Source organism: Echeneis naucrates, chromosome 9, assembly GCF_900963305.1.
Source record: "Echeneis naucrates chromosome 9, fEcheNa1.1, whole genome shotgun sequence".
In the NCBI taxonomy this organism is placed as follows: Eukaryota; Metazoa; Chordata; class Actinopteri; order Carangiformes; family Echeneidae; genus Echeneis; species Echeneis naucrates.
In genome coordinates this window covers 18770840-18790944 of record NC_042519.1, presented here as the reverse complement: position 1 = coordinate 18790944, position 20105 = coordinate 18770840, and the positions used below count along the sequence as shown (strand labels likewise).

At 41.7% G+C, this 20105-nt stretch overlaps 1 protein-coding gene across 4 annotated transcripts in view; it reads left to right on the top strand.

Moving 5' to 3' along the window:
• The window catches only part of LOC115048340 (homeobox protein orthopedia B-like), a 70996-nt gene that overhangs the window by 2495 nt on the left and 48396 nt on the right, over nt 1–20105 (top strand). For 2 of the 4 annotated variants that reach the window (XM_029509731.1, XM_029509728.1), the window contains exon 3: nt 18665–18797. The gene's annotated coding sequence lies outside the window, so the exon portion shown is untranslated. Of the gene's footprint in view, nt 1–6960; nt 7086–18664; nt 18798–20105 lie in introns of those variants that run through there. The other 2 variants (XM_029509730.1, XM_029509726.1) reach the window with 2 other exon arrangements.

Genomic DNA, 20105 nt, shown 5'->3' with positions numbered 1-20105 from the left:
AAGAAAAGTCATGGAAAAATGTTAATTCACCATGTCCTCAGGTGAATATAGCAATGACTTAAACATCTTGCCACCTGAGAACATTATGGAAACTGAAAAGACACAAATCACCCACCTGAGCTTTGAAGAAATCTGAATTGATTCTCGAATTTGCAGTTCTGATTTTTATGTGATCCTTGTTTATTCTTATACGTACACCACACTGTGTTTGTGCTCCTGTAGGTCAAATACCATAGTAATCTCCTCTGCTTGATGATTAGGGTGATTATGTTACTGATGATAATGATGATGAGGATGATGATATATGTCAGTGTCTGCTGCTCAGTTAGTTGCGGATGCCTGTGAGGAAGAGCTGTAGAGGTAAAGTCAGGCTGCCTAATTCATGATATGTACCAGTGACCCCCTCTCTCAGCAGCAATCTCAGACAATTTACTGGAAATCATTTTATCTCACTTGTTCCTACAAGACATACCAAAGCCCCTTTTGGGCTCTGGTGGTGTGTGTGGGTCTGTGCAGTTTTTCCACATTGGCTTCAAGAATCTGTTAGTTTCCCAAAATGCCCACTTGGGGGAGCTATGATCCAATATTTTTCCTCAAACAGTTTTGCAGAATCCTTTCTCATTTGCCATCAATTTATTCTCATTCAAACGAAGGGTGACCATGTGAAGAACATCAGATCAGTTGACAGCCTGTAAATGTGATTTAAACATTTAGGCACCATTTACTCGGATTAAGTTTCAATTGAAGAACAAATGCTATTAGGTGGAAATCTTACAGTATGTGGCAAATGATGGAGCTTAAGATATTGACTTTTATTGTTTGAATCCTATTGCTCATATCTAGAGGTGCCTGAACACCCAACACCTTAAACTTAATTCCATTTGCCTTTGTTAATAAATATTTGTGCACCTAAACAGCTATTATACTCTGTCTGTTTTATGTACTGTACCTATATGCTAAGTCACACTGGCAGAGTAAACACAAACTACAGATTCATTATAATTCAGTTCCTGCCCACAAACACATGCAAACAGGCCCACAGACACACACATGGACCCACACAGGCAAAATGAGCATCAGTTCCCTCCATAATCTTGTATTAATGGACCCAATCACAGACTCTATGAATAATCAATGGCCAGTGGTCTGCAACCACAGTGCTGAGACCTTGAGTGAAACTGAATTTTCCTAATAAGATACACACAAACACACACACACACCTTGAGGCCCTAATAAGCACTAATGCACAGTGGGTTGAGAATACGTCACATGGTTTGTTTGCTGCAGAATTTGAAAGATAAACATGCTGTTCCAGTCTTTGCCATTTGTGCGTATGTACGTACTGTATCTGTGTGTGTGTGTGTGTATGTGGAGAAGAACAGTGTGAAAACTAGGACCTGTCTTGCCCTTGTCCACTCCCTCCCGACTCTCTAATGTTGCTCTCCTCAGATGACTCTGTGTGGAAACAACCGCTTTGGCTAATAGCTGCTGCATTAGTCTCTTAACCAGCTGGTCATGGCCATTTAGAAATGTTCATTAGACTGCAGAGCAGAGTGGATAGGTGTGATACTTCACTTCCCACTGTTGACTGTAAACGGACAGAAAAACAGACAGAGAATAGGGAGAGAGAGAGAGAAAGACAGAGGCAGGCAGACAGACAGACAGAGAGACAGACGGACATCAGGAGAGGGAGAGAGAAGCAATTTAGTGGCCAACATGACAACCAAGTGTTAAAAGCTGCAGATGCAATTATCATCATATTGCCCTGAATAAAAACTCTGTGCATAATTAGATCTCATTAAGGTCTATGAGTGTTATTTTAGGGCTCTGAAAGGTTGGATAAGCAGGACTTGATATTATGGGTTATTAGCACTGCAGCATCTGGTGCTATTCTGGCACTTTTCTGACAATCATTGCAACCATGTAGTAAAAAACAATGTAGATTTTTTTTTTTTTTTTTTTTTACACACACACACACACACACACACATACATATACATATATATATATATGTGTGTGTGTGTGTGTGTGTATATATATATATATCACTATGCAGATGGAGGTAAATATAGATGCTGCAGAGGTATGTGGTATTACATACCTTCTATATATGGTGGCTTAGATATTGCTTCATATATGATGTGTATGCATGTGAATTTGTTTGTGCTGATGACCAGTCAAAGCATATTACACGCCGCTGAGGGAAACAGCCCTCTGTCGCCGGAAAAGCGATTGATTCTCCATTTCCATATTAATGAGCAGATTTGTTAAAAGCCTGCAGGAGAGGGAGAAAATAACAGGGTCTTCATAGGGCACGACATTTATAAATAAAGCTGATGCAGAGAAAAATGGAAATTAAACCTTTTAGTTTAATAAATTTGAGGCGTCCGCAGCAAAGCGAGCGATTTGCATTTCCATTTGTGGTCAAATAATGAGAGTGCAGGTACATGATGAGCCCGCTTGTGCTGCTTTCGGGTCTCAAACAGTCAGACAATCACTCCAGCGTGCAACCCTCCACATCAATGTCATTAGCTCAGCCCTGTTAACTCTGCTACTTGGCTTTCTAAGATTATTTGGTGAACTAGAGATTCCTATTACCACTCTGAAGGAAGAATAACATTGTGCACAAAGTAAAACGTATTCCCGTCTGTGTTCCCTGTGTTTACCAAAACTAGGTGTGTCTATATCTTTTCCCTTGAATATTCAGCATCCTCTATACATGTAGGTGTCACTCTAAAATGATCTTTTGCTGTTCTCAAACAACGCTGTCAGAAGGAGTCTGTCTTTTGCTCTGCCTCGCTGGTGGACTGCACATGCACTTGGACACACACAACACACAACTCCCACACATACACACACAGCATCACTGATTGAATTTATTGGGGAATGGATGTTGACTAGACCACTCCAAGTAGGCTAGATTGTTGTTGTTCCTGGATTGACAGACAGACCCAGAGCGGCTGATTGAAAGTGCCTTTTAGCTTGCTCTCACTGTATATTTGATTTGGCAAAATGGAAGGGGAGTCCAGTCTTTTCCCAGGATGCAAACACAAGTCCCTGTGTTTGTGTGGGGGCATGTGTGTGTTTGCGTATTTGTGTGTGCCATGTGTATTGACTGGTGAATGCTTTAGTAAATGCTGCATAAAATGTGCCACTTTCAGGCATTAATTGAATAATGCAAGCACTCCTCTTGTCAGCCATCAAGTGGGCCACTTCCTCAGTGGCCTGTGCTGTTCTGCTTGCTTGTGAATTGACTAGATTTATCTGTGTTGTTCCAGCCAATGGATGCCATTTGTTCCAAATGTTTGACATAAACATGCAAAGAGCAGAGGCGTGCACTCATAAAATAAGCTTCCAGACTGTTGTTTTACAGCCCAAAGGGACCGATGCTTGGGCTGGCGGGGGGGTGGGGGGGGTGGGGGGGTGTCAGGGGACTCCCACCCAGTCAAATCACAGAGCTCTTGCTGATCCAACAGCATGTTAAAGTTCTCTCCCAACCAATGATGTGATGAAAGGGAACAATTGCTGCCATAAAGAAAAGAAAGGAGAGAGACAAGGTAAAGGAAAATGGAGGATGGGGAGAGTGCAGTTGCAGGAGAGATAAGCAGCGTTCTGCTACATATGCATATTGTATTTTCCATGCCTTTAATGGGACACATCTCATTGGGTGCCTTATGTCTGCTTCCAAACTGTAAAAGATATTTAGCTTTACGCCTGCAGGAATTTCCCCGTAATAAGGACCGTGTTCATATTTGGAGTCTTTCCTGAATCCGCTGTGTGCTTTCTAATGCTGCTGTGACAACTGTGTCTTTAATGCAGCTTGTAAAGGGAAAAACTGGTTATCTTCAACTTTACATTTCACTTGTCTTTAAATTTCAAATGATGTGAAATTAAGATTAATATATAAGTAGCCTTTCATTTTAGAGCAGCCACTTTTTGTAGAGCCAGAAATCCCACTCAGATGTTGTCTATATTGTGTGGATCACATTCAGGTGCCTGTGAATTTGTGTGTGCATGTGTTTGTCTGTTGTGCACATTGAGGTTCGATTTGCTGATTTAGCACCTCTCTAATTTTTCACAGGGTAATATTTGCCTTACTTGCTGCCATCTGTTTTTATTATCCGGGTGAATATGTTTGTCTAAGGATATCAATAATCATAAACAAAGCCATGACTCTTTCACCTCTCTTTCTGCACACTGCTCTCCATCCCTCTGTCTCCTTCTCATCCAAGGCTGCTCCCTGCTCATCCCGTGACTGCACACAGTCTACATATTTCAGTGTGTAATGGTTAAAAAGCAAACATTATCAGCCCGAGTTTCTATCAAACCGTGTACACACATAAAGTATTAAACTGCACGTACACACACACACAAATTCACACACATTATGTTGTGGCTCATGCCTTGACTGTGTGTGTGTGTGTGTGTGTGTGTGCTCTCTCCTATTACAGACAGTAATTACCGTCAGTCACCCTGTGTGTCCATAACAAGCCAGCATAATGCCCTAATCAGGCCTGGATTAATCCAACCCTCTCTCTAATCACTCTAAAAGTGATTTATATTGTTTTTCCTGTTCGGAACAAATGAAATCTGTAGCCTAAATTAATACTGGCTTTTCATCACTGGGAAGTTAAAAAGCCAGTAACCATCACATTCTTGTCATTAAGGTTGCGTTGCATCTGAGGAGACACGAACATGCACACACACACACAGGCGCTTACATGCGTATTTAAGTTTGAGAAGAAAAATATATAATGTAATATTCCATTAACCACACAAACTAATAACATTAGTCTTCAGCTGAGAAAGGCTTTCACACCAAGTAAATGGCATCATCAGAGGAATAACAAAATTTTTATTGCTAGTATTTCATATTACATATCCTGCTTTGATTTAATAATTGCCAAGAGAAAATTACTTTTATGTTGTACAATTCAAGCTCTAAATTAAGTGCATTAAGAGTCTATCGGCCAGGCCTCTATGTGAGCACGGGAATATCTTTGCACTATAATGGGCATGAAATCATTTTTTTATCCATCTACCAATTATTCTGAAGAAAAATGTTCTGTGTCATTCTGTAAAAGTCATTTGTCAAATTGCATCAGGCACAATCTTTCTTGGCCTCGAGCTTTCATTTAAGATAGCATGCCTTCTATTTCATCCATGCCTCCTACTTTGTTTCATTTCCATTGTTAAACAAATCAATTCCAACCCTGACTCACTTCCCACTGGTTTTCATTATGAAGAACAAAGGCCGGACACGAATCGTAACAGAACCCTGAAATTTCCTGCTCACTATTCATTTTGTGCTCAGAATGCAAACCGACTCGCAAGACACACATTTAACAAATGCAAATTGTGAGCCAATATGGTCGAGCTATCTGGGCTCCCGGTTCCATATTCATTTCCTCCACCCCGCTGTTAGCAAACTCCAAAAACAATCCAGGGGTTAACCCAAAAGGGCTAGGAAATGGAGCTCAGACAGTGTCCACTATCTTTCTCTCTTTTACTTTCCTTTATCTCTTTCTCTTCCACACTGTCTCTCACCTTTGCTCCCCTCTACTCCCTCTTCTTCGCTCAGTCCCCTCTCCCCTGTTCTCTTCATGCTGTGTAATTCTCATCTTACACACTCTGTTGCTCTGGACTATGAATAATGCATGGTGTGTGAGAAATCCTCAATCTCATGCTTGGCTCCCAGCGAGCATTACGGAGCTTGCATCTCTATTATGGAGATGAATAGGAGAGAGGGGAATATCGCATAGGATACGCTCCAACTTCACTGTTTGTTTTCTGTATTAACGGCCCAATCTGGGATTTCTTTAAGTACATATGAATTATGTATATAATTCTAGAAGGAGAAGCTTGCTGATGAAAAATATTGACAAAACTTTTATAATCCACTGTATCGTCACCGCAGTTACATTTTTCTCCAGTGTCACCATACAAATAAATATGAACAAGGGCAAACTATTTACAGCTTCAGAATAGATTCAGAGTAAATTCATATGCACTTGTATGCTGTCAGCCCTTGAAAATCAATTTGTTTCCAGTTAATCATTTTTTTTTTTTATAGAGAACTATTCTGAATTCAATCAAATAATTCTATGAAAAACAGCGCCAGAGCTGCTTTTTGTGCTGTGTTTCAATTCTGAGTTTTTTTTATTTTCCTTTTCTTTTTAATCTTCGCTGTCATTTGATTTCTATGGAATTGATCAGATTGCAACTGCAGAGACAATACATTTATAAATACAAAAGTGAGTGTATAGAATGTGTATGTGTGTGTCTAACTTGACAATTTGTTGATGGCTGGATACTACAAATACAGATAAAGCCCACTCTGCTGAAAGGGAAAGAAAAAACACACACTGGGAGCAAAGGGAATGCTTGAACCTGTTTCCAGACATTGTTAGGGGTGTAAATGTACATGTGACAGGGATTTGAATTTGAAGCTGTTTTACTCCTAAGTGGGTTTTTTTTTTTTTTTTTGGCAGTTTTTCCAAGCATGTTGTCAATATTTTGTTGACTCACGCTGCAGAGATGAGGCCACGTCAGGGGACATTTATAGAAACACAGCTGCGGTTTAAAAAGAAAAAAGGACAGGATCTCAGTTTCTTTTGACAACCTTTCCACTTTTGAGGGAGTTATGCACGCATTATGTGTGTGTTACTGTATGTGCAAGCCGGGCTTCGACACAGACTCCATGTTTTATGGGGTGTGTGCGTGCAATAAAAGCACTGAAGAGTTAAAGTGCTTTTCTACCATGCTCAAAGCCATGTGTCAGCACTAGACCACTAAATCCACACAATTCCCTTGAACAGTTTCCCTTCCTCTGATAGTCTATCATCCCTCTGTTTCAGGTGGCTGACCACTGTGGCTGACAGGGCCGAGTCCTTGAGGGGAGATCATGTGTCTGTGCAAAGAACAGGACAAGCCCTGATGTTTGAGCTTTCAAACTCATGTCTCTGCTGTTGCCCCTTTCGCTCCGTATCTGCGGCGTTTCACTCTCAAGTGTCTCTATGACGAAGGAGGTTCATAGCTCGGTGCATACGGCAGGACAGGATTTTGCATTGTTGAAGAGTTACAGGGTATGATATACCGTGTCTTTTGTATCATATTGCGTGGAGTTCTCCCTCGTCTTTCTGTTGCACGTGTTCTTTATATTTCACAAATCTTTTTATCCTCCGTCTTTATGTTCTGGTTCACTCAGTATTGCACATCATTTGTAATATAAAGCAAGAACAAAGAATATTATGGATAAAAAACCTCCCCATTATTCCATGGTGCTGAAATCTTAGAGAAATATGCCTCCCATTTTGCTAGACATGGTTTGCTCTTTCTGTCTTTTTCATGCCCGTTTTGGATGAAGCCCAGATGAATCACACTAACGACCTGGGCCCTGTGCTGCTGCACTGCTCTGAAATTAATATCTAAGGAATGGAGATATAGGGCAAATAGATGAGAATAGGAACCCAATATTCACTCTTGGGTACTACGTGCTGAGGCACAGACACGCACACATGCATGCACTCGCATATACTGCACACAGACCCTGACAGGCAGGCTATTATCCCCGAGCCCGAGCTGCCGTAATTGGCTATCGCTTTTTACAAATGTGGCTCTGTCTGACTCGCATATCAGCTCCCGTCTCATCAACCGTGTAGGGGTCACAATGTCCGTACTTGTGTGTGTGTTTGTGTGTGTGTGTGTGTGTGTGTTAGTGGTGGTGGTGGAGGATATGTCTATATATGTGCATTTATATATGCAGGGGTCACCGGTATGCCCATCCCTCTCATGTCTTCATATCACATCCTCATTTATGGCCATGCTAAACGAGCCAATGGATGCTTAAGTGTGTCAGTGGTGTGCGCCTATTTAGCAGTGCCAAAGTATTTAGCCATTAGTCTGCTAATAGCACCAGGATCATTCCAACACAGGCGAGCTGATGATGAAATATTAGCTTAGCTCAGGCTGTCATTAGTTAGTCTGGGCTTTCCTTGGAGGTCAGCGCTCTCTTATTTCTAGCACACGGAAATCAAACCCTGTTATTAACTAAATGTGCGCATTAATTTCTCATACAATTCCTCTGTAAAAAAAAAAAAAAAAAAACCTAAAGATGACTGCGGATAAAATCGGCTGCTTTTGATATTATTTGCTTACTTTGCTTTCTAGAAGGAGCAATTTCTTTTTCCCTTCCTTTACCTGCTCAGATGGTCCCCACGATTATTTATATTTAGTCTTGTCTTTATTTGATGGCTGACAATGACATTGAAAGAAAACACTTCTGCTCAGCTGTGTACACGGACGCGTACCAGAACTAACAGGGTATGATGTAAATGTGACAGTGCTGACACAGGTAATAAGCATAATGTACAACTCTAAGTCTGCCACTTCTTTGTTCAGTGAAAAAATTTTACCTACATTGAAAGATCCTAAATACACTTTGGACTGACAATGATATAATTTAGTTTCTAGATTTCTAATTTTGTCATAGATTTTGAGTGATGATTCTTTTTTCCTTTTTGGTGTGTGTATTTTTAACTCAACTAAAAAGATTCACTTGCCGTTAAAGTGTGAATAAGTTTTAAATTCAGCCTTGATTCTTGAAATGGGCTGTTTTTAACATTTGTGTTCACCTTAACACATGTATGATTGCCATTAATGCCAGCAACTCATACAGACCATTAATTCAGATGTTTAAACTTAACATCGGCATCTAAAAAACACCTTAACAGCATTTAATTGTGTCTAACTAAAATGTGAGAATTCGTGCATGCAATCCCCCGACGGACAGAACTCACTTAGAAAAGGTTTTAAGATTAAATAGCTTTGACCCTGACTGTGTAACGTCTTATTGCAATTATCTTAAGGAAGGAGGCAATGACGAGGGCTTCTTTATGAATGGACCATCTCCCATTTGTGTCAGTGCACCATAGGTTTGGAGTTTCACTTTAAGAGGAGTCCCTGAAGTCATGGTGTAATTACTTTCCCACTAGGCGGGGCTCTGGAGCTGAAATTACATCACGAATAATGGGGTTGATTTAAACTTATATTCAAGAAGGCAACTGCTTGCCTATCATACTCTTGCACCTTGTTAATCCTTAACCAATGAATTAACCCTCATTACCAATGTTGGAATATAGATGAGTGCTCCTTCTCCCCCTCTTGCTCCGAGTCCCTCCCCACCCTCAATCTCGTTCTTAGCCTCCATCTAGCTTTCTGTGATGGGGACGTCTGGGGTCAGTGATTCTGTCCTGTGTTGCCCCTGATAGTTCCTCCAGCATTCAGATTATTCTGACCTTAGATCAGCCCTATCAGCTGACCACTAAAGCACTTTAAACCCCAACCCATCCAAATGTCAGCTGCTCCCCTCAAAGCAAATATTGCCTCATATCTTTCAGTTTGTTTGTCTGTCAGTCTCTGTCTCGTATGGGCAGCAGGAACAGCGTGACTAAAAAGGAAACCATGAGCGATTGCTCTTTGACAATGCTTCATTTTTGAATGACAAAGTAGAGACAGTGAGCTGAGCGCTGGTGTGAGATGAGCTTTATCCTCAGGTGTCGTTTAAACTTGGTCTCGTTCAGTCTGTAAATAGCATGCCTCGGCTCCACTTTGCACACAAGCGTCAGGGCTCTCAGCTAAGAGAGACACCCCCCCCGCCTTTTTTTAATAAACCACATGAATCAGCCGAAGCTTAAGAATTCACTCCTGCCAAAATCTAGTGGATCACGTTCTTTTCCATCTTCTGTTTTCTAATGATTATACTTTATTGACATTAGGCTACAATCAGTCTTTCAGATCACTGACAAGAAGCTAAACTCTGGCTAAAGTACGTGGAGAACATTTCTTTCATCCACTGACAGAAGTTGCGTAAAAAATAGGTTTAAACTCAGATTTTTTTCAGATTATTATTATTTTAATGCAACACCTCCTGATCTTTTTTTTGTCTATGCATCCTGTCAGAGGTGGCTTGCCTGATGCGCATTCAGATGAACGTCCGGTCTTATTGTGTGTGACCTCCGTCTCTCTGGCTGTTTGCTGTCTCGGATAACATTTTGACATTCCAGTCTCCTCTCTCAGACGTTGCGATACCTTGGACCGAGGGTGGATGGGGGGCCCAATGATAAGGCTTCACTCACAATTAGCAGGCAGGAGCAGGGAGGCGAGAGGGGGAAATTGAACTGTCAGAGAGAGAAGAGGAGAGAGGAGGAGTGGAGGAGAGGGGAGAGGAGAGGGTTGGGGGGGGGGGTGACCCCATCCTACAAAATGGAGCCCGTCATAATTTGTTCATTTGGTGCCCATCAGGCTCTACCTTCCCTCTCTAACACCGCTCTACTGACCTCCCTCCCTCTGTTTCACCCTCTCTCATTCCTCCTCTCTCCTCCATCTCTAATCTTCCATTTCACCTTTCTGCTTACCCTCACTCACCACGGCATTTCCTCCTTCTCCTTTTTTATTTATTTATTTTTATTTTTTTTACACTATGTTCATTGATTGCACATGTGATATCATTGTGCTCTACCTTTAGTCACACTCACTCTGTAGCTATTAGGGACATTATTCTCATTAAATGCATCAATTGGTGATTTAAGAAAAAAATTAAATCACCCAGAGGCTTCAAGAGCTGGGAGTCGGGGGGGAAAAAAGAGGAGCTAACAAGACCAAGGCCCCTGCTTGCCCTGCCCCTGTGGAGGATGTGATGGATGGTAATGTTAATGTTGAATAAGCAGAGAGGCTTTTAGCAGCTTTGTATTTAAATGTCAAATGCTGATCGGCCCTAATGAGATAATGCTGCTGAGAGCAATTAGCCTGCAAGGCACCAAGAAGAGTATTCTCATAAACACACAGCGCCTCGAACACAAACAGCAGGTGTATACAAACTCTTGTATGCATACTGTACATAGTGGAGACGATTGACAATTGAAGGGAGAGAATTGCTGTTTAAATAAGACTTCATGAATTACTTGAGGACCGATTTCAAAGCCAACCACAGGCAAATTGTTGTGTTGTACAAATTTAGTCTGGCACTTAACAGTTAAGCTGACCTTTTTCAGTGCTCTCTCACGTGTTACTTGCTGCTTTAAGAGGCTGCAATGATTCTTTCACCATCACCGAAACTACAGCTAAACTGTCGAGGTTTACCCTTTTGCCAATTTTGAGTGCAAAAAAATCTTGATTCATCAAATTATAAAAGCCCATGACAGAAGACAGCTGCAGTGTACTGTATTTGTGATAGCGGCGTGAAATTTTCATCATAAAAGTTTTAATTTAAAGAGGATGTATTTATTTATAAATATTTAGATTTAACGGGTTTAACAGATATGTTTTGCTTGATGCTGCAGTTGTGTGTTTTATAAAATGACTGAGGTATTAAATTTGTTTGTTGCTATTCTGGATAAGATGATAAGAGTAGTCTGTCTCAGTTGGCCCTGCAGAAATGCCTTTCACGTGCAATTATTTTTGTCACATGGACATTTTAATATACCCATCTCAAACTTAAAACCACCACAAAAAAATCTACGTTTTGTTTAATACTTTGTTGAAATCCCTTGTTTTAAAAAAATGCTTTACTTTCCATTGTTTTTTTGAAGCTTAATTTCTCTGAAATATTATTTTTGAGGCTTGATTTGTCCATTAAGCTTTTGCTATAGAGGCATTGTTCCAAAGTGGGTGCTTTTTATTTTACAAATGTACTTTTATCAGTTTTTGGGTTTTGGTTTTACGCTGATAAAACCATATAGATTTTCACCTTTTCAAATCTCTCTCTGTCTGTCACTTACACTGCACAATATGTGCGAATTGTTATATGTCAGCAGAAGTGTGCATGGTGTGTGTGTGTGTCGGTGTGTATATGTGTGTGTGACAGAAAGGATACAGGTGTTGTTAGCAAGCTCTGAAGGTGACTGCTGGTCTCATCCATCAAACAGGCTTTCCTCAGGCTGATCCCTAATGGATCCCCTCAATCAGTGCCGCTCACTGTCAGTCGCAGTGCAACAAAATGAGAAATCAGGCAACTGGTTGCGCAGCCAAGGTTGGGAGTCATATAAAGGGGACAAAGTGATAAAGACCAGCTCGTGTCCAGCCTGTTGATTAGTATTGAGTGATCTCAGCCTTCCAGCCAGTCATGACGGAAGCAGGACATCAATCTGGACAAAGCTACTTCTTCAATAACTATAATTCAGCCGTGCATTCACTATATCCAAACCTGAAAACTTGACTTCATTTTTTTGGTGACGTGCTGGCTATGCATAGCAGCCACTGCATTACCAGTCTGTGTCTTTAATTACACTTACTGCCTCAAATTAACTAGCTTTAATAAATCAATATAATTTGATAACAGGCTACGAACTGAGTGTGCCAGAGGTTTTGATTTCATTCTTTGCAATTTACAGCTGTAATGGAAATGGAAATGGTAAATGTGCTAAGACCTGTCTTGCACTTTAAAAAACTACTCCCAGGCTAGTGTAGTTATCAAGTGTTAACGCACTTCACTTTACCATAGGCCATTAAAATCTATGAAGGGAGGCCAAATTCAAACAGAGCATTCGCTTTATTCATCTGTGTCCAGGGCTCCTTACTATGGTAAATGCTGGTTCTGTCTTCCCTTCATGGTGATTTGATTTGAGAAGCTAATATACTGAAAGCCTCCTCTTGCTGTTTGTCTCCAGCTACTCATTCTCTCAGCTTTAAAAGCCCAAAGCCTTTATTATTGAAAAGGCCTCCATTTGGTTTTAGGGTCTAACAAAATTGTCGACCACATTTTCCTCATTGAGCACAGAATGAAAAGGGTTTGAGTGCTGTTGGTGCCTGAAATAGATTCATTATACAGTAGGTCTGTGAATGACTTTTAAATACACCTGAAAGACATAGAGATATGGGGTTACAGTAAAAAAGTCACACTAAAAGCTCACTGTTGGCTGTGCTCCACTGTCAGCACCACTTCTTGCTACAAATACAGTATCATTTCAGACCTTCTGGACACTCTTCAAACTGTCAGTAGCTCAGGACCCCAGGAAACCTGCGACCGCCCCACATGCCCCACCTCAGGTTTACTTTGTTCCAATTTGTAGTACTCCAGTAAATTCCTAAAACCAGAGGTCTCATGATAAGTCTCGTCAGCGTTGTTCTATTCCTGCTCATGAGTTACATAAAGGTTAACTGAGGCTCTTGGTCGAATGTAATGATATCAGTTTGGACTCAGTGAATGTTCAGAGTTGCTTGATGCAGGCAGAAGGAGAAAAAGACAGTGAGAAGCCCCCAGGACCTCAAGCTGGGCCAACCCAGCAATGTATACAGCGTATGTGTCCTAGACTGTCCAAAACACCCTCTTTCATAAATGACAACTGTCCCTTCCTTCCATTTACGATATGCTTAAATTTAACTGCAGCATAAAGTACTTCAAAGAAAGCGTCAAACTTGCTAGAACACCTCGATTTTTATTTACATTTTTTTCTCTTATAAATCAAATAGACGGTAACTAATTTTCATAGTAAAATTATTATTTTTTTTTACTACTCATTCAAATATGCTATCATCCTACGTATTTTTATTATTATTATTATTTTTGTATGTGTCGCTGAAGACCTAAATATGACTTCAGTGCCTCCATCACATCGCGAGGAAATGCTGACACTACATCTTGTCCTAAAACTCGTCACTTCTGAGAGAGAATATTCATTATTCACACAAACGAGTGGATTGTCAGCAAAACAAAGGTATAAACTGCTGTGTTTTAACAGGTGTTGTCATTTTCAGAGACCATACGAGAAAGGGAGAAACGCAACATATCATTTTCTCTCGGTTTTGTAGTGAATCAAGAAACTAATAGTTTCAGTAAGTCATATCCGTTCCATTCATTCTTTGTCCTTGTTGCAGGCAGGTCCTTGCCCATTGACACAGGTGGTGGTGATATTAATATTGGTGGCAATATTGATTTGGAGGCCTGCACACAGTCATACATGCAGCCGTCCAGTGGTGGGCTTACCAATCACCATAAGTCAGTGTCTGCCTGGGAACACCAGGGGTGGTGTGGGTACCCATCAGAAATTAATCAGGGAGATTTAATGCAGCCCTCGCCTCCTCTCTTCCAGGAGTATGTGCAGTTCTCACATTATTCATATCGTCATATAGTTTGGCTCTGGTGTGACTGTAGTTTTTAAGCGCAACCCATCGGATGAGAGCGTCGGAGTGATTTGATTAGGTCCAAGGCTCTTAACAGCTTCATAAATGTCAAATAACCAACTTCTAATTGTTGATGATTTCCCTGCCAGCGATGGAAAAAGAAGACAGCTGTACTTACATCTGTTTGAAGTCTCGCTGCTCACTCGCTGTCTCTTTGTTTTACCCTCCACGTTCATTCCTCTCTCTGAGGCTAATGAAGGCTCCTTGGTTACAGTCCATGATTATCATACAGATAGGATCATATCCCATTGATTTTATGCAGATGATCACCTTTCTGTGTATGCAGGGCTGATGGTAGTAGTAATTTACAGAAGAAAATCAATTACCCTTCTCGTCTGCAGGAGTAATTGTTTATTATTTTCCTATTAGACAAACTGTGTTGATCAATGTTATGGAAAGATTGCCCATGAATACTATCAACATAAATAGATTTGCCTTCAGCATTAGTACTAGTTTTCCTTTGATGACCTGTGCAATGTCAAACCAACGCCAGAGGCCTTTAGAACCAGGAAGATGTGGTGGATTTGTGATTGTGTATTAATGAATGAGATGATGGGTTGAGCTCTTTCTTTGTTTCTTTTTGAGTAAAATCTGTTGTTTTTTTTGTTTGTTTTTTTTTAGTTTTGCAATTGGCTAAGTGGGGCAGCACGGCAGAATAGTGGTTTGCGCTGTTGCCTCACAACAAGAAGGTTCGCGGGTTCGGTTCCCGGGCCTCTGGCCTGTGTGGAGTTGACATGTTCTCTCCCGTGCCTCCTGCTACTTCCCATTGTGACTCTAAATTGCCTGTAGGTCTGAGTGTGAGTGTTTGTTGGGCTCTGTCTGTGTGTGTATCTTAGCCCTGTGATGGGCTGGTGACCCTGCCCTCGCCCAGTGTGAGCTGGGATTGGCTCCAGCACCCCCCGCAACCCGGAAACGGATAGGCGGTAGAAGATGAATAATCGGCTAAGTGCAGCATCCTACATCGACATTGTTGTTGCATCACCAACGTGCAGCTGATGTGTATAGTCAGTGGTTCCCCCAGCCCCGTCCACATCCTCTCTGCCTTTATCAGTATGGATTGGTCTCGACACAAACTAATCACTATTACTCACTGAAGTAATTGGCCCGGCCCAGATCACAGAGTAGCAAACGATTGACTGGTCGAGGGATCAATACTCTGATCAGAAGAGGTGGGAGCAGAAAATAGGGATGTGGAGGAAGGAGGAGGGATGCTTTGTAATGTGCCAGATAAATCTTGTCGAACAGTGTAGTTTCTGTAGATGTTTTAGTCCACTTATCCCATTCACTGTCAGGTCCATTTTAACTTTGCTGCCGAGTTATTTTCTCCACCGTCATGCAATGCAAATCAAGAAACTAATCGAGAGAGTTGAGATCAAATGGGAGCCCTCTTATAACTTCGTATTGTTCATTCCACTGGATGTGGGTTGTCATTAAAGAAACTAAGGCGCTCAGATAGACCTGACCAGCAAACATGTAGACATGCACATTAAACACACAGAAATTGCTGGCGCCTGTAATCAGCCCCGGCTCTTTGAATACCAAGAGGTGACATCAATGAAAACTGATCCTTCAGATTACACAGAGTACCTGGATCACGCTGCCCACATCTGGCCTCAGCTGTTGCATTCTCCTGCTCAGTCTATTGCTTAGCCTATTTCATGGGAGAAGCAGGTGGTCCCATGATTTCATGCGTGCAATATGCAACCCTTATCTCTCCCACCCCATCCCCAGCTTCCACTCCTGCCCTTGCCCTTACTCCTTATCCTGCTGGAGCCCATTTCTCTTTCATCCAGGGTGGTCACCGTCCTGCTTTTAGGAGGTTCCTGCTTGGCCAGACAGAACGCTGAGCACAGTTCCAGAGTGCTGGCCCTTTTCTCAACATTCACATCTCAGCATCTCCCCCGACGCTGCTCCTGTCTCGCTTTCTCCTCTCCTCCATCTCCCTCCGCTGCCCTTCTCCACAATCCCCCTCCTTTTTTTTTTTTTTTTTTTTTTTTTTTTTGCTTTTTCTCTTTCTTCTCCTTCTGCTCTTCCTTTCCCCTTCCCTTGCTTTCTCTCTCTCTCTCTGTGGTTGTTGATTGGGTGTCTGAGTGCTTGTGGCAGCTGTGTGTTGTGTGTAATAGAGCAGAGAGGCTAGTCTGAATACAGCGATGGGAGAATTTGTTTATGTGAGAGATGCATAGATGGAGACAGGTCTCCAGACGCTGTGGGCTCTCTCTTGCTGTCATCCCACATTCAAGCCCTGACAGGAGATCTGAGATGGCCAAATATGCCAGACGCTCGCCTCAAATCCCCAAGCTGCACAACTGTTGTGTGTTTGTGTTTATTCAAATTTGACAGAATGATTGTGTGTGTGTGTGCGTGCATGTGCAGTGTGTACATGTGTCTTCAGGATGGCATGCTTGATCAGATTCCCCTGCCACAGTTTTGGTCCAGGGTCCATTACCACTGAGCGATAGAGGGGAGATAGTGTACCAGCTATTCTCTTTTTATCGCATCCCAGTGATCTCTTTCTCTGATGTGTTAAGTCTGTTCAGTGGGGCAAGGATTTAGCCTCCATTGCTGGTCAGAGATGTGTGTCCAGCTCAAACAGCTTATTTAGCGTTTTCATTCCCCTCTCTGTGGTGCACTTGTAGTTGCATTTGTATCTGAATTTTTGCAGTTGTTTGGCCAAGTTAGCCTTGTCACTTCAGCCCTACATCCTCAGGGACTCTTTGCCTTGTCTTTGTGTCACTGTGATGTGCTGCAATATGTTATTTAAATCAAGTGATTCAATTGAATAAGCTCCACTTCTGTTTCAAACAGAGCTTCCTCGACTCTACGAAAGACTACAGCAGCGCACAGTCTTGTTTGGTGCAGCGCTGAGTGTGCCGCCGTTGTTCCTCAATGAAAACAAACACATATTGGCATAATATGCATAGTGGAGAGACACTAAAGAACAATTATTGAAGGCTGAGTTTGAAGTGGCTTGCTGGCTGTGAGGATGTTGTTCCCATTAGAATCCATACTTCCATCAATACAGCTCAGCTAAAAACCGCGAAGGCTGCATTCTGAAAGCAACCGCAGTCGGCATGTTGTGGCCTTTTAACTGCCTTCAGCAATCACATTTGATGCTCCTTAATTACCCAACACTTTTCCCCCCTTCTGCCTTGCTGCCTTCTTCCCGCATAGCCACACAGACGGTGCATTTGCTTACCAGCTCTGCCTTGCCTAAGTGTTTGCCTGCATGTAAATTAATCTTGATTCACTTTACCCTGCCCTGCTGAGTGCTACAAATTACCCTATAGCAACGAAACAGCACAAGTGAAAAAAGCCGAATCGCTGCACTTGATAGGCTGTTGCTCCTGTGCTTTATGCCATTACATTAGAGCTACATAATGAATCCTCTCTTGTGAAAAGTAGTGTGTTGTAGGTTTTTAATTCATCCTGAATGCAGAGTGTTTGTGCATCTCACGCTCATACCGTGTGTGTGTGTGTTTGTGTTTTTTTCTATGGAAGAAGCTTTAATGAAGGAGGCCTTGCTGGGTAACCATGAAGCGTACACCGCTGCCGCCACCCCTCTTCACCAAAACGTCAGCATCCATCATGCCATTTGCAGGAGCTTAACGAAATTAGCTGCCTTTGTGCCATAGTTGCTCTAATTGGCCAAGGAAGAAAAACAGGCTTTTGACACAAACACGAACAACGCATTAATTTACTGCAGCGCTTGTCTCTCTGTGGATGTTCATACAAAAAGAACTGGCTCCAACTTGAGGGTTTCTTTTTCTTCCCTGACTGCTCTTCACAAATTTCCCTGCCATTATTTATTGCTTTTAAACCAGTTAACACCCATCTTTCAACTGATGGATATTCACTCTCATTTCTTACTTGCTTGTCTGGTGAGAACATGTCTCTTAAAGAGTTAGTAGTTTTTACCTTCCTCAATACCAAAAGGAATTATTTATGTGCCGTGTTTAAATCCCAGCAATGTTAGTCAAATCTCCTACTGCATATGAAATAACCTTGACTATTGACAAAGCAAGGACACTCACTGTGGGTATGTTCTTCCGTGTGTATGTGTGTGTTTGTGTGTGTAAATCAATGCCAGTGAATGGGAGGAACCCCTCTACAAACCCTCATCTTTCATCTTGAATAACCGATATCATAAACAGACGCTACTCATCAATCTCACCTGTGTTCCCGATACAAAGATGGGAGGCAGGCCGATTTCCCTCTCTTTCTGCAGACCCGATGACATTTACTAAATTGTCCTGTGCACGTGTGTCTATGTATGCTTATGTGTGTATAACATATATTACACAGAGAAAGGAACATGTTTGTGCGGGTGTGCTTTTGCATTTTGTGCGTAATGTCTCCTGCTCTGCAACATTTGTGAAAACTCCCATTTTTCTGTTTTAGTAATACTGTAGATCAATTTGAGTTGAGTGGGCAGTTTGGATGTCCTTAATGATTTTTGCCTTTTTCTTTTTTTTTTTGTCATTTACAGTTCTGTTGTCAGGCCTGCAGGTCCATGATCATCCACAGAGGGGCAGTGCAGCAGTTTGCAGCTGTTGTGGACTCCAGAGAAAATGAAATAAAAGTGGGGATAAATCAGGAAAACCAGCACACATGAAGAAGAGGTAAAGATTGAATTATGTTTAATGATGTCATTTGGAGAGGAGTGTACTATATTATAACAAATGATAAAAGTGCGTTTTAATGAGTAGTCATAAAGACTCAGTCGACAATCTTATTCAATAGGCCTCAGAATTGGCTCGCAAGGTTCCTCAGGGTTGCAAAAGAACGAAGTGACTTTGGGACAATTACTGCATGTCTGTTTATTATCACTCACCAACTCTCAGTGAAATTGAATGTGCTGTCAGTGTGTGCATGTGTGGCCCAAGGTCATAATAAACATGGTACATGACTAGCTTTAGGCAACAGAGCTAATCCTTGGATAAATAATAGATGGAGTATACAAATCTATTAGGCAGAACAAGACATTTATTATAAAAGGGATTACCTAAGGGCGATCCTGTGTGTGTGCGTGTGTGTGTGTGTGTGTGTATGTGTGTGTTTTCTTATTGCGTTCTGAATGCCTTTGTCTGTCTCTCAAAGGTGACAGAAAAGATAAACCACAAACAGAACAATTTTAAAAGTTAGCTTAAACCCTGATCAGGAGTATTTTTATCCCTCTCCACCACAACAGGCCTTGCAACCATCTCTCTTTAATTTCACTTATCTTTAACTATCATGCGCTAATTTTTCACAGAGACATTGAAACGTGATTGTGATTAAAAGACTCTTTTCCTGAAATGTTTCAAGTTGAAACGGTGCTCAGTGAAGTGTTCTCCAGCCAACTGTTCCTCTCTGAACTAAAACTAAACAAAGTTCAAAGCAACTGCAAAACAAAGAGCGCCACAACAATTAGTTGTAAACAATTAAATATCATTACGTTGTAATTAATCTGCATACAATTCATTAGATACTAATTCCATATGAAAATCGAGGGGAGAAGAATGCCATCAATATGCTGTGTTAATTAGCATGTGATTGACAGCTTGCTGAAATTGGGAGTTTTTGTTTGAGATGACACTGTGTGTGTGTGTGTGTGTGTGTGTGCACGCGTGTGCATGCGCAAAGTGAATCATCTTAAGTGTGTAAAGATAAACTCCCCTCTGTCTGTTGATGGTAATTAAGCTTGCTCCCTGTGGGTTTGCTGGTCTGGCCAAGTTGGGGCAGCGGGTAGGGCGAGGTGGGGGCCATGATCTGTGCTAATTATGGTACATGAGAGCCTGTTTTGGCTCCTGATAAGCGCCGTGGGGCCCCCTGTATCTGTGTACTTGCTTCTGTGTGTGTGTGTGTGTGTGTGTGTGTGTGTGTGTGTGTGTGCGCGTGTGTGTGCGCGCGTGCGTGTGTGTGTGTGTGCGTGCGTGTGTGTGTGTGTG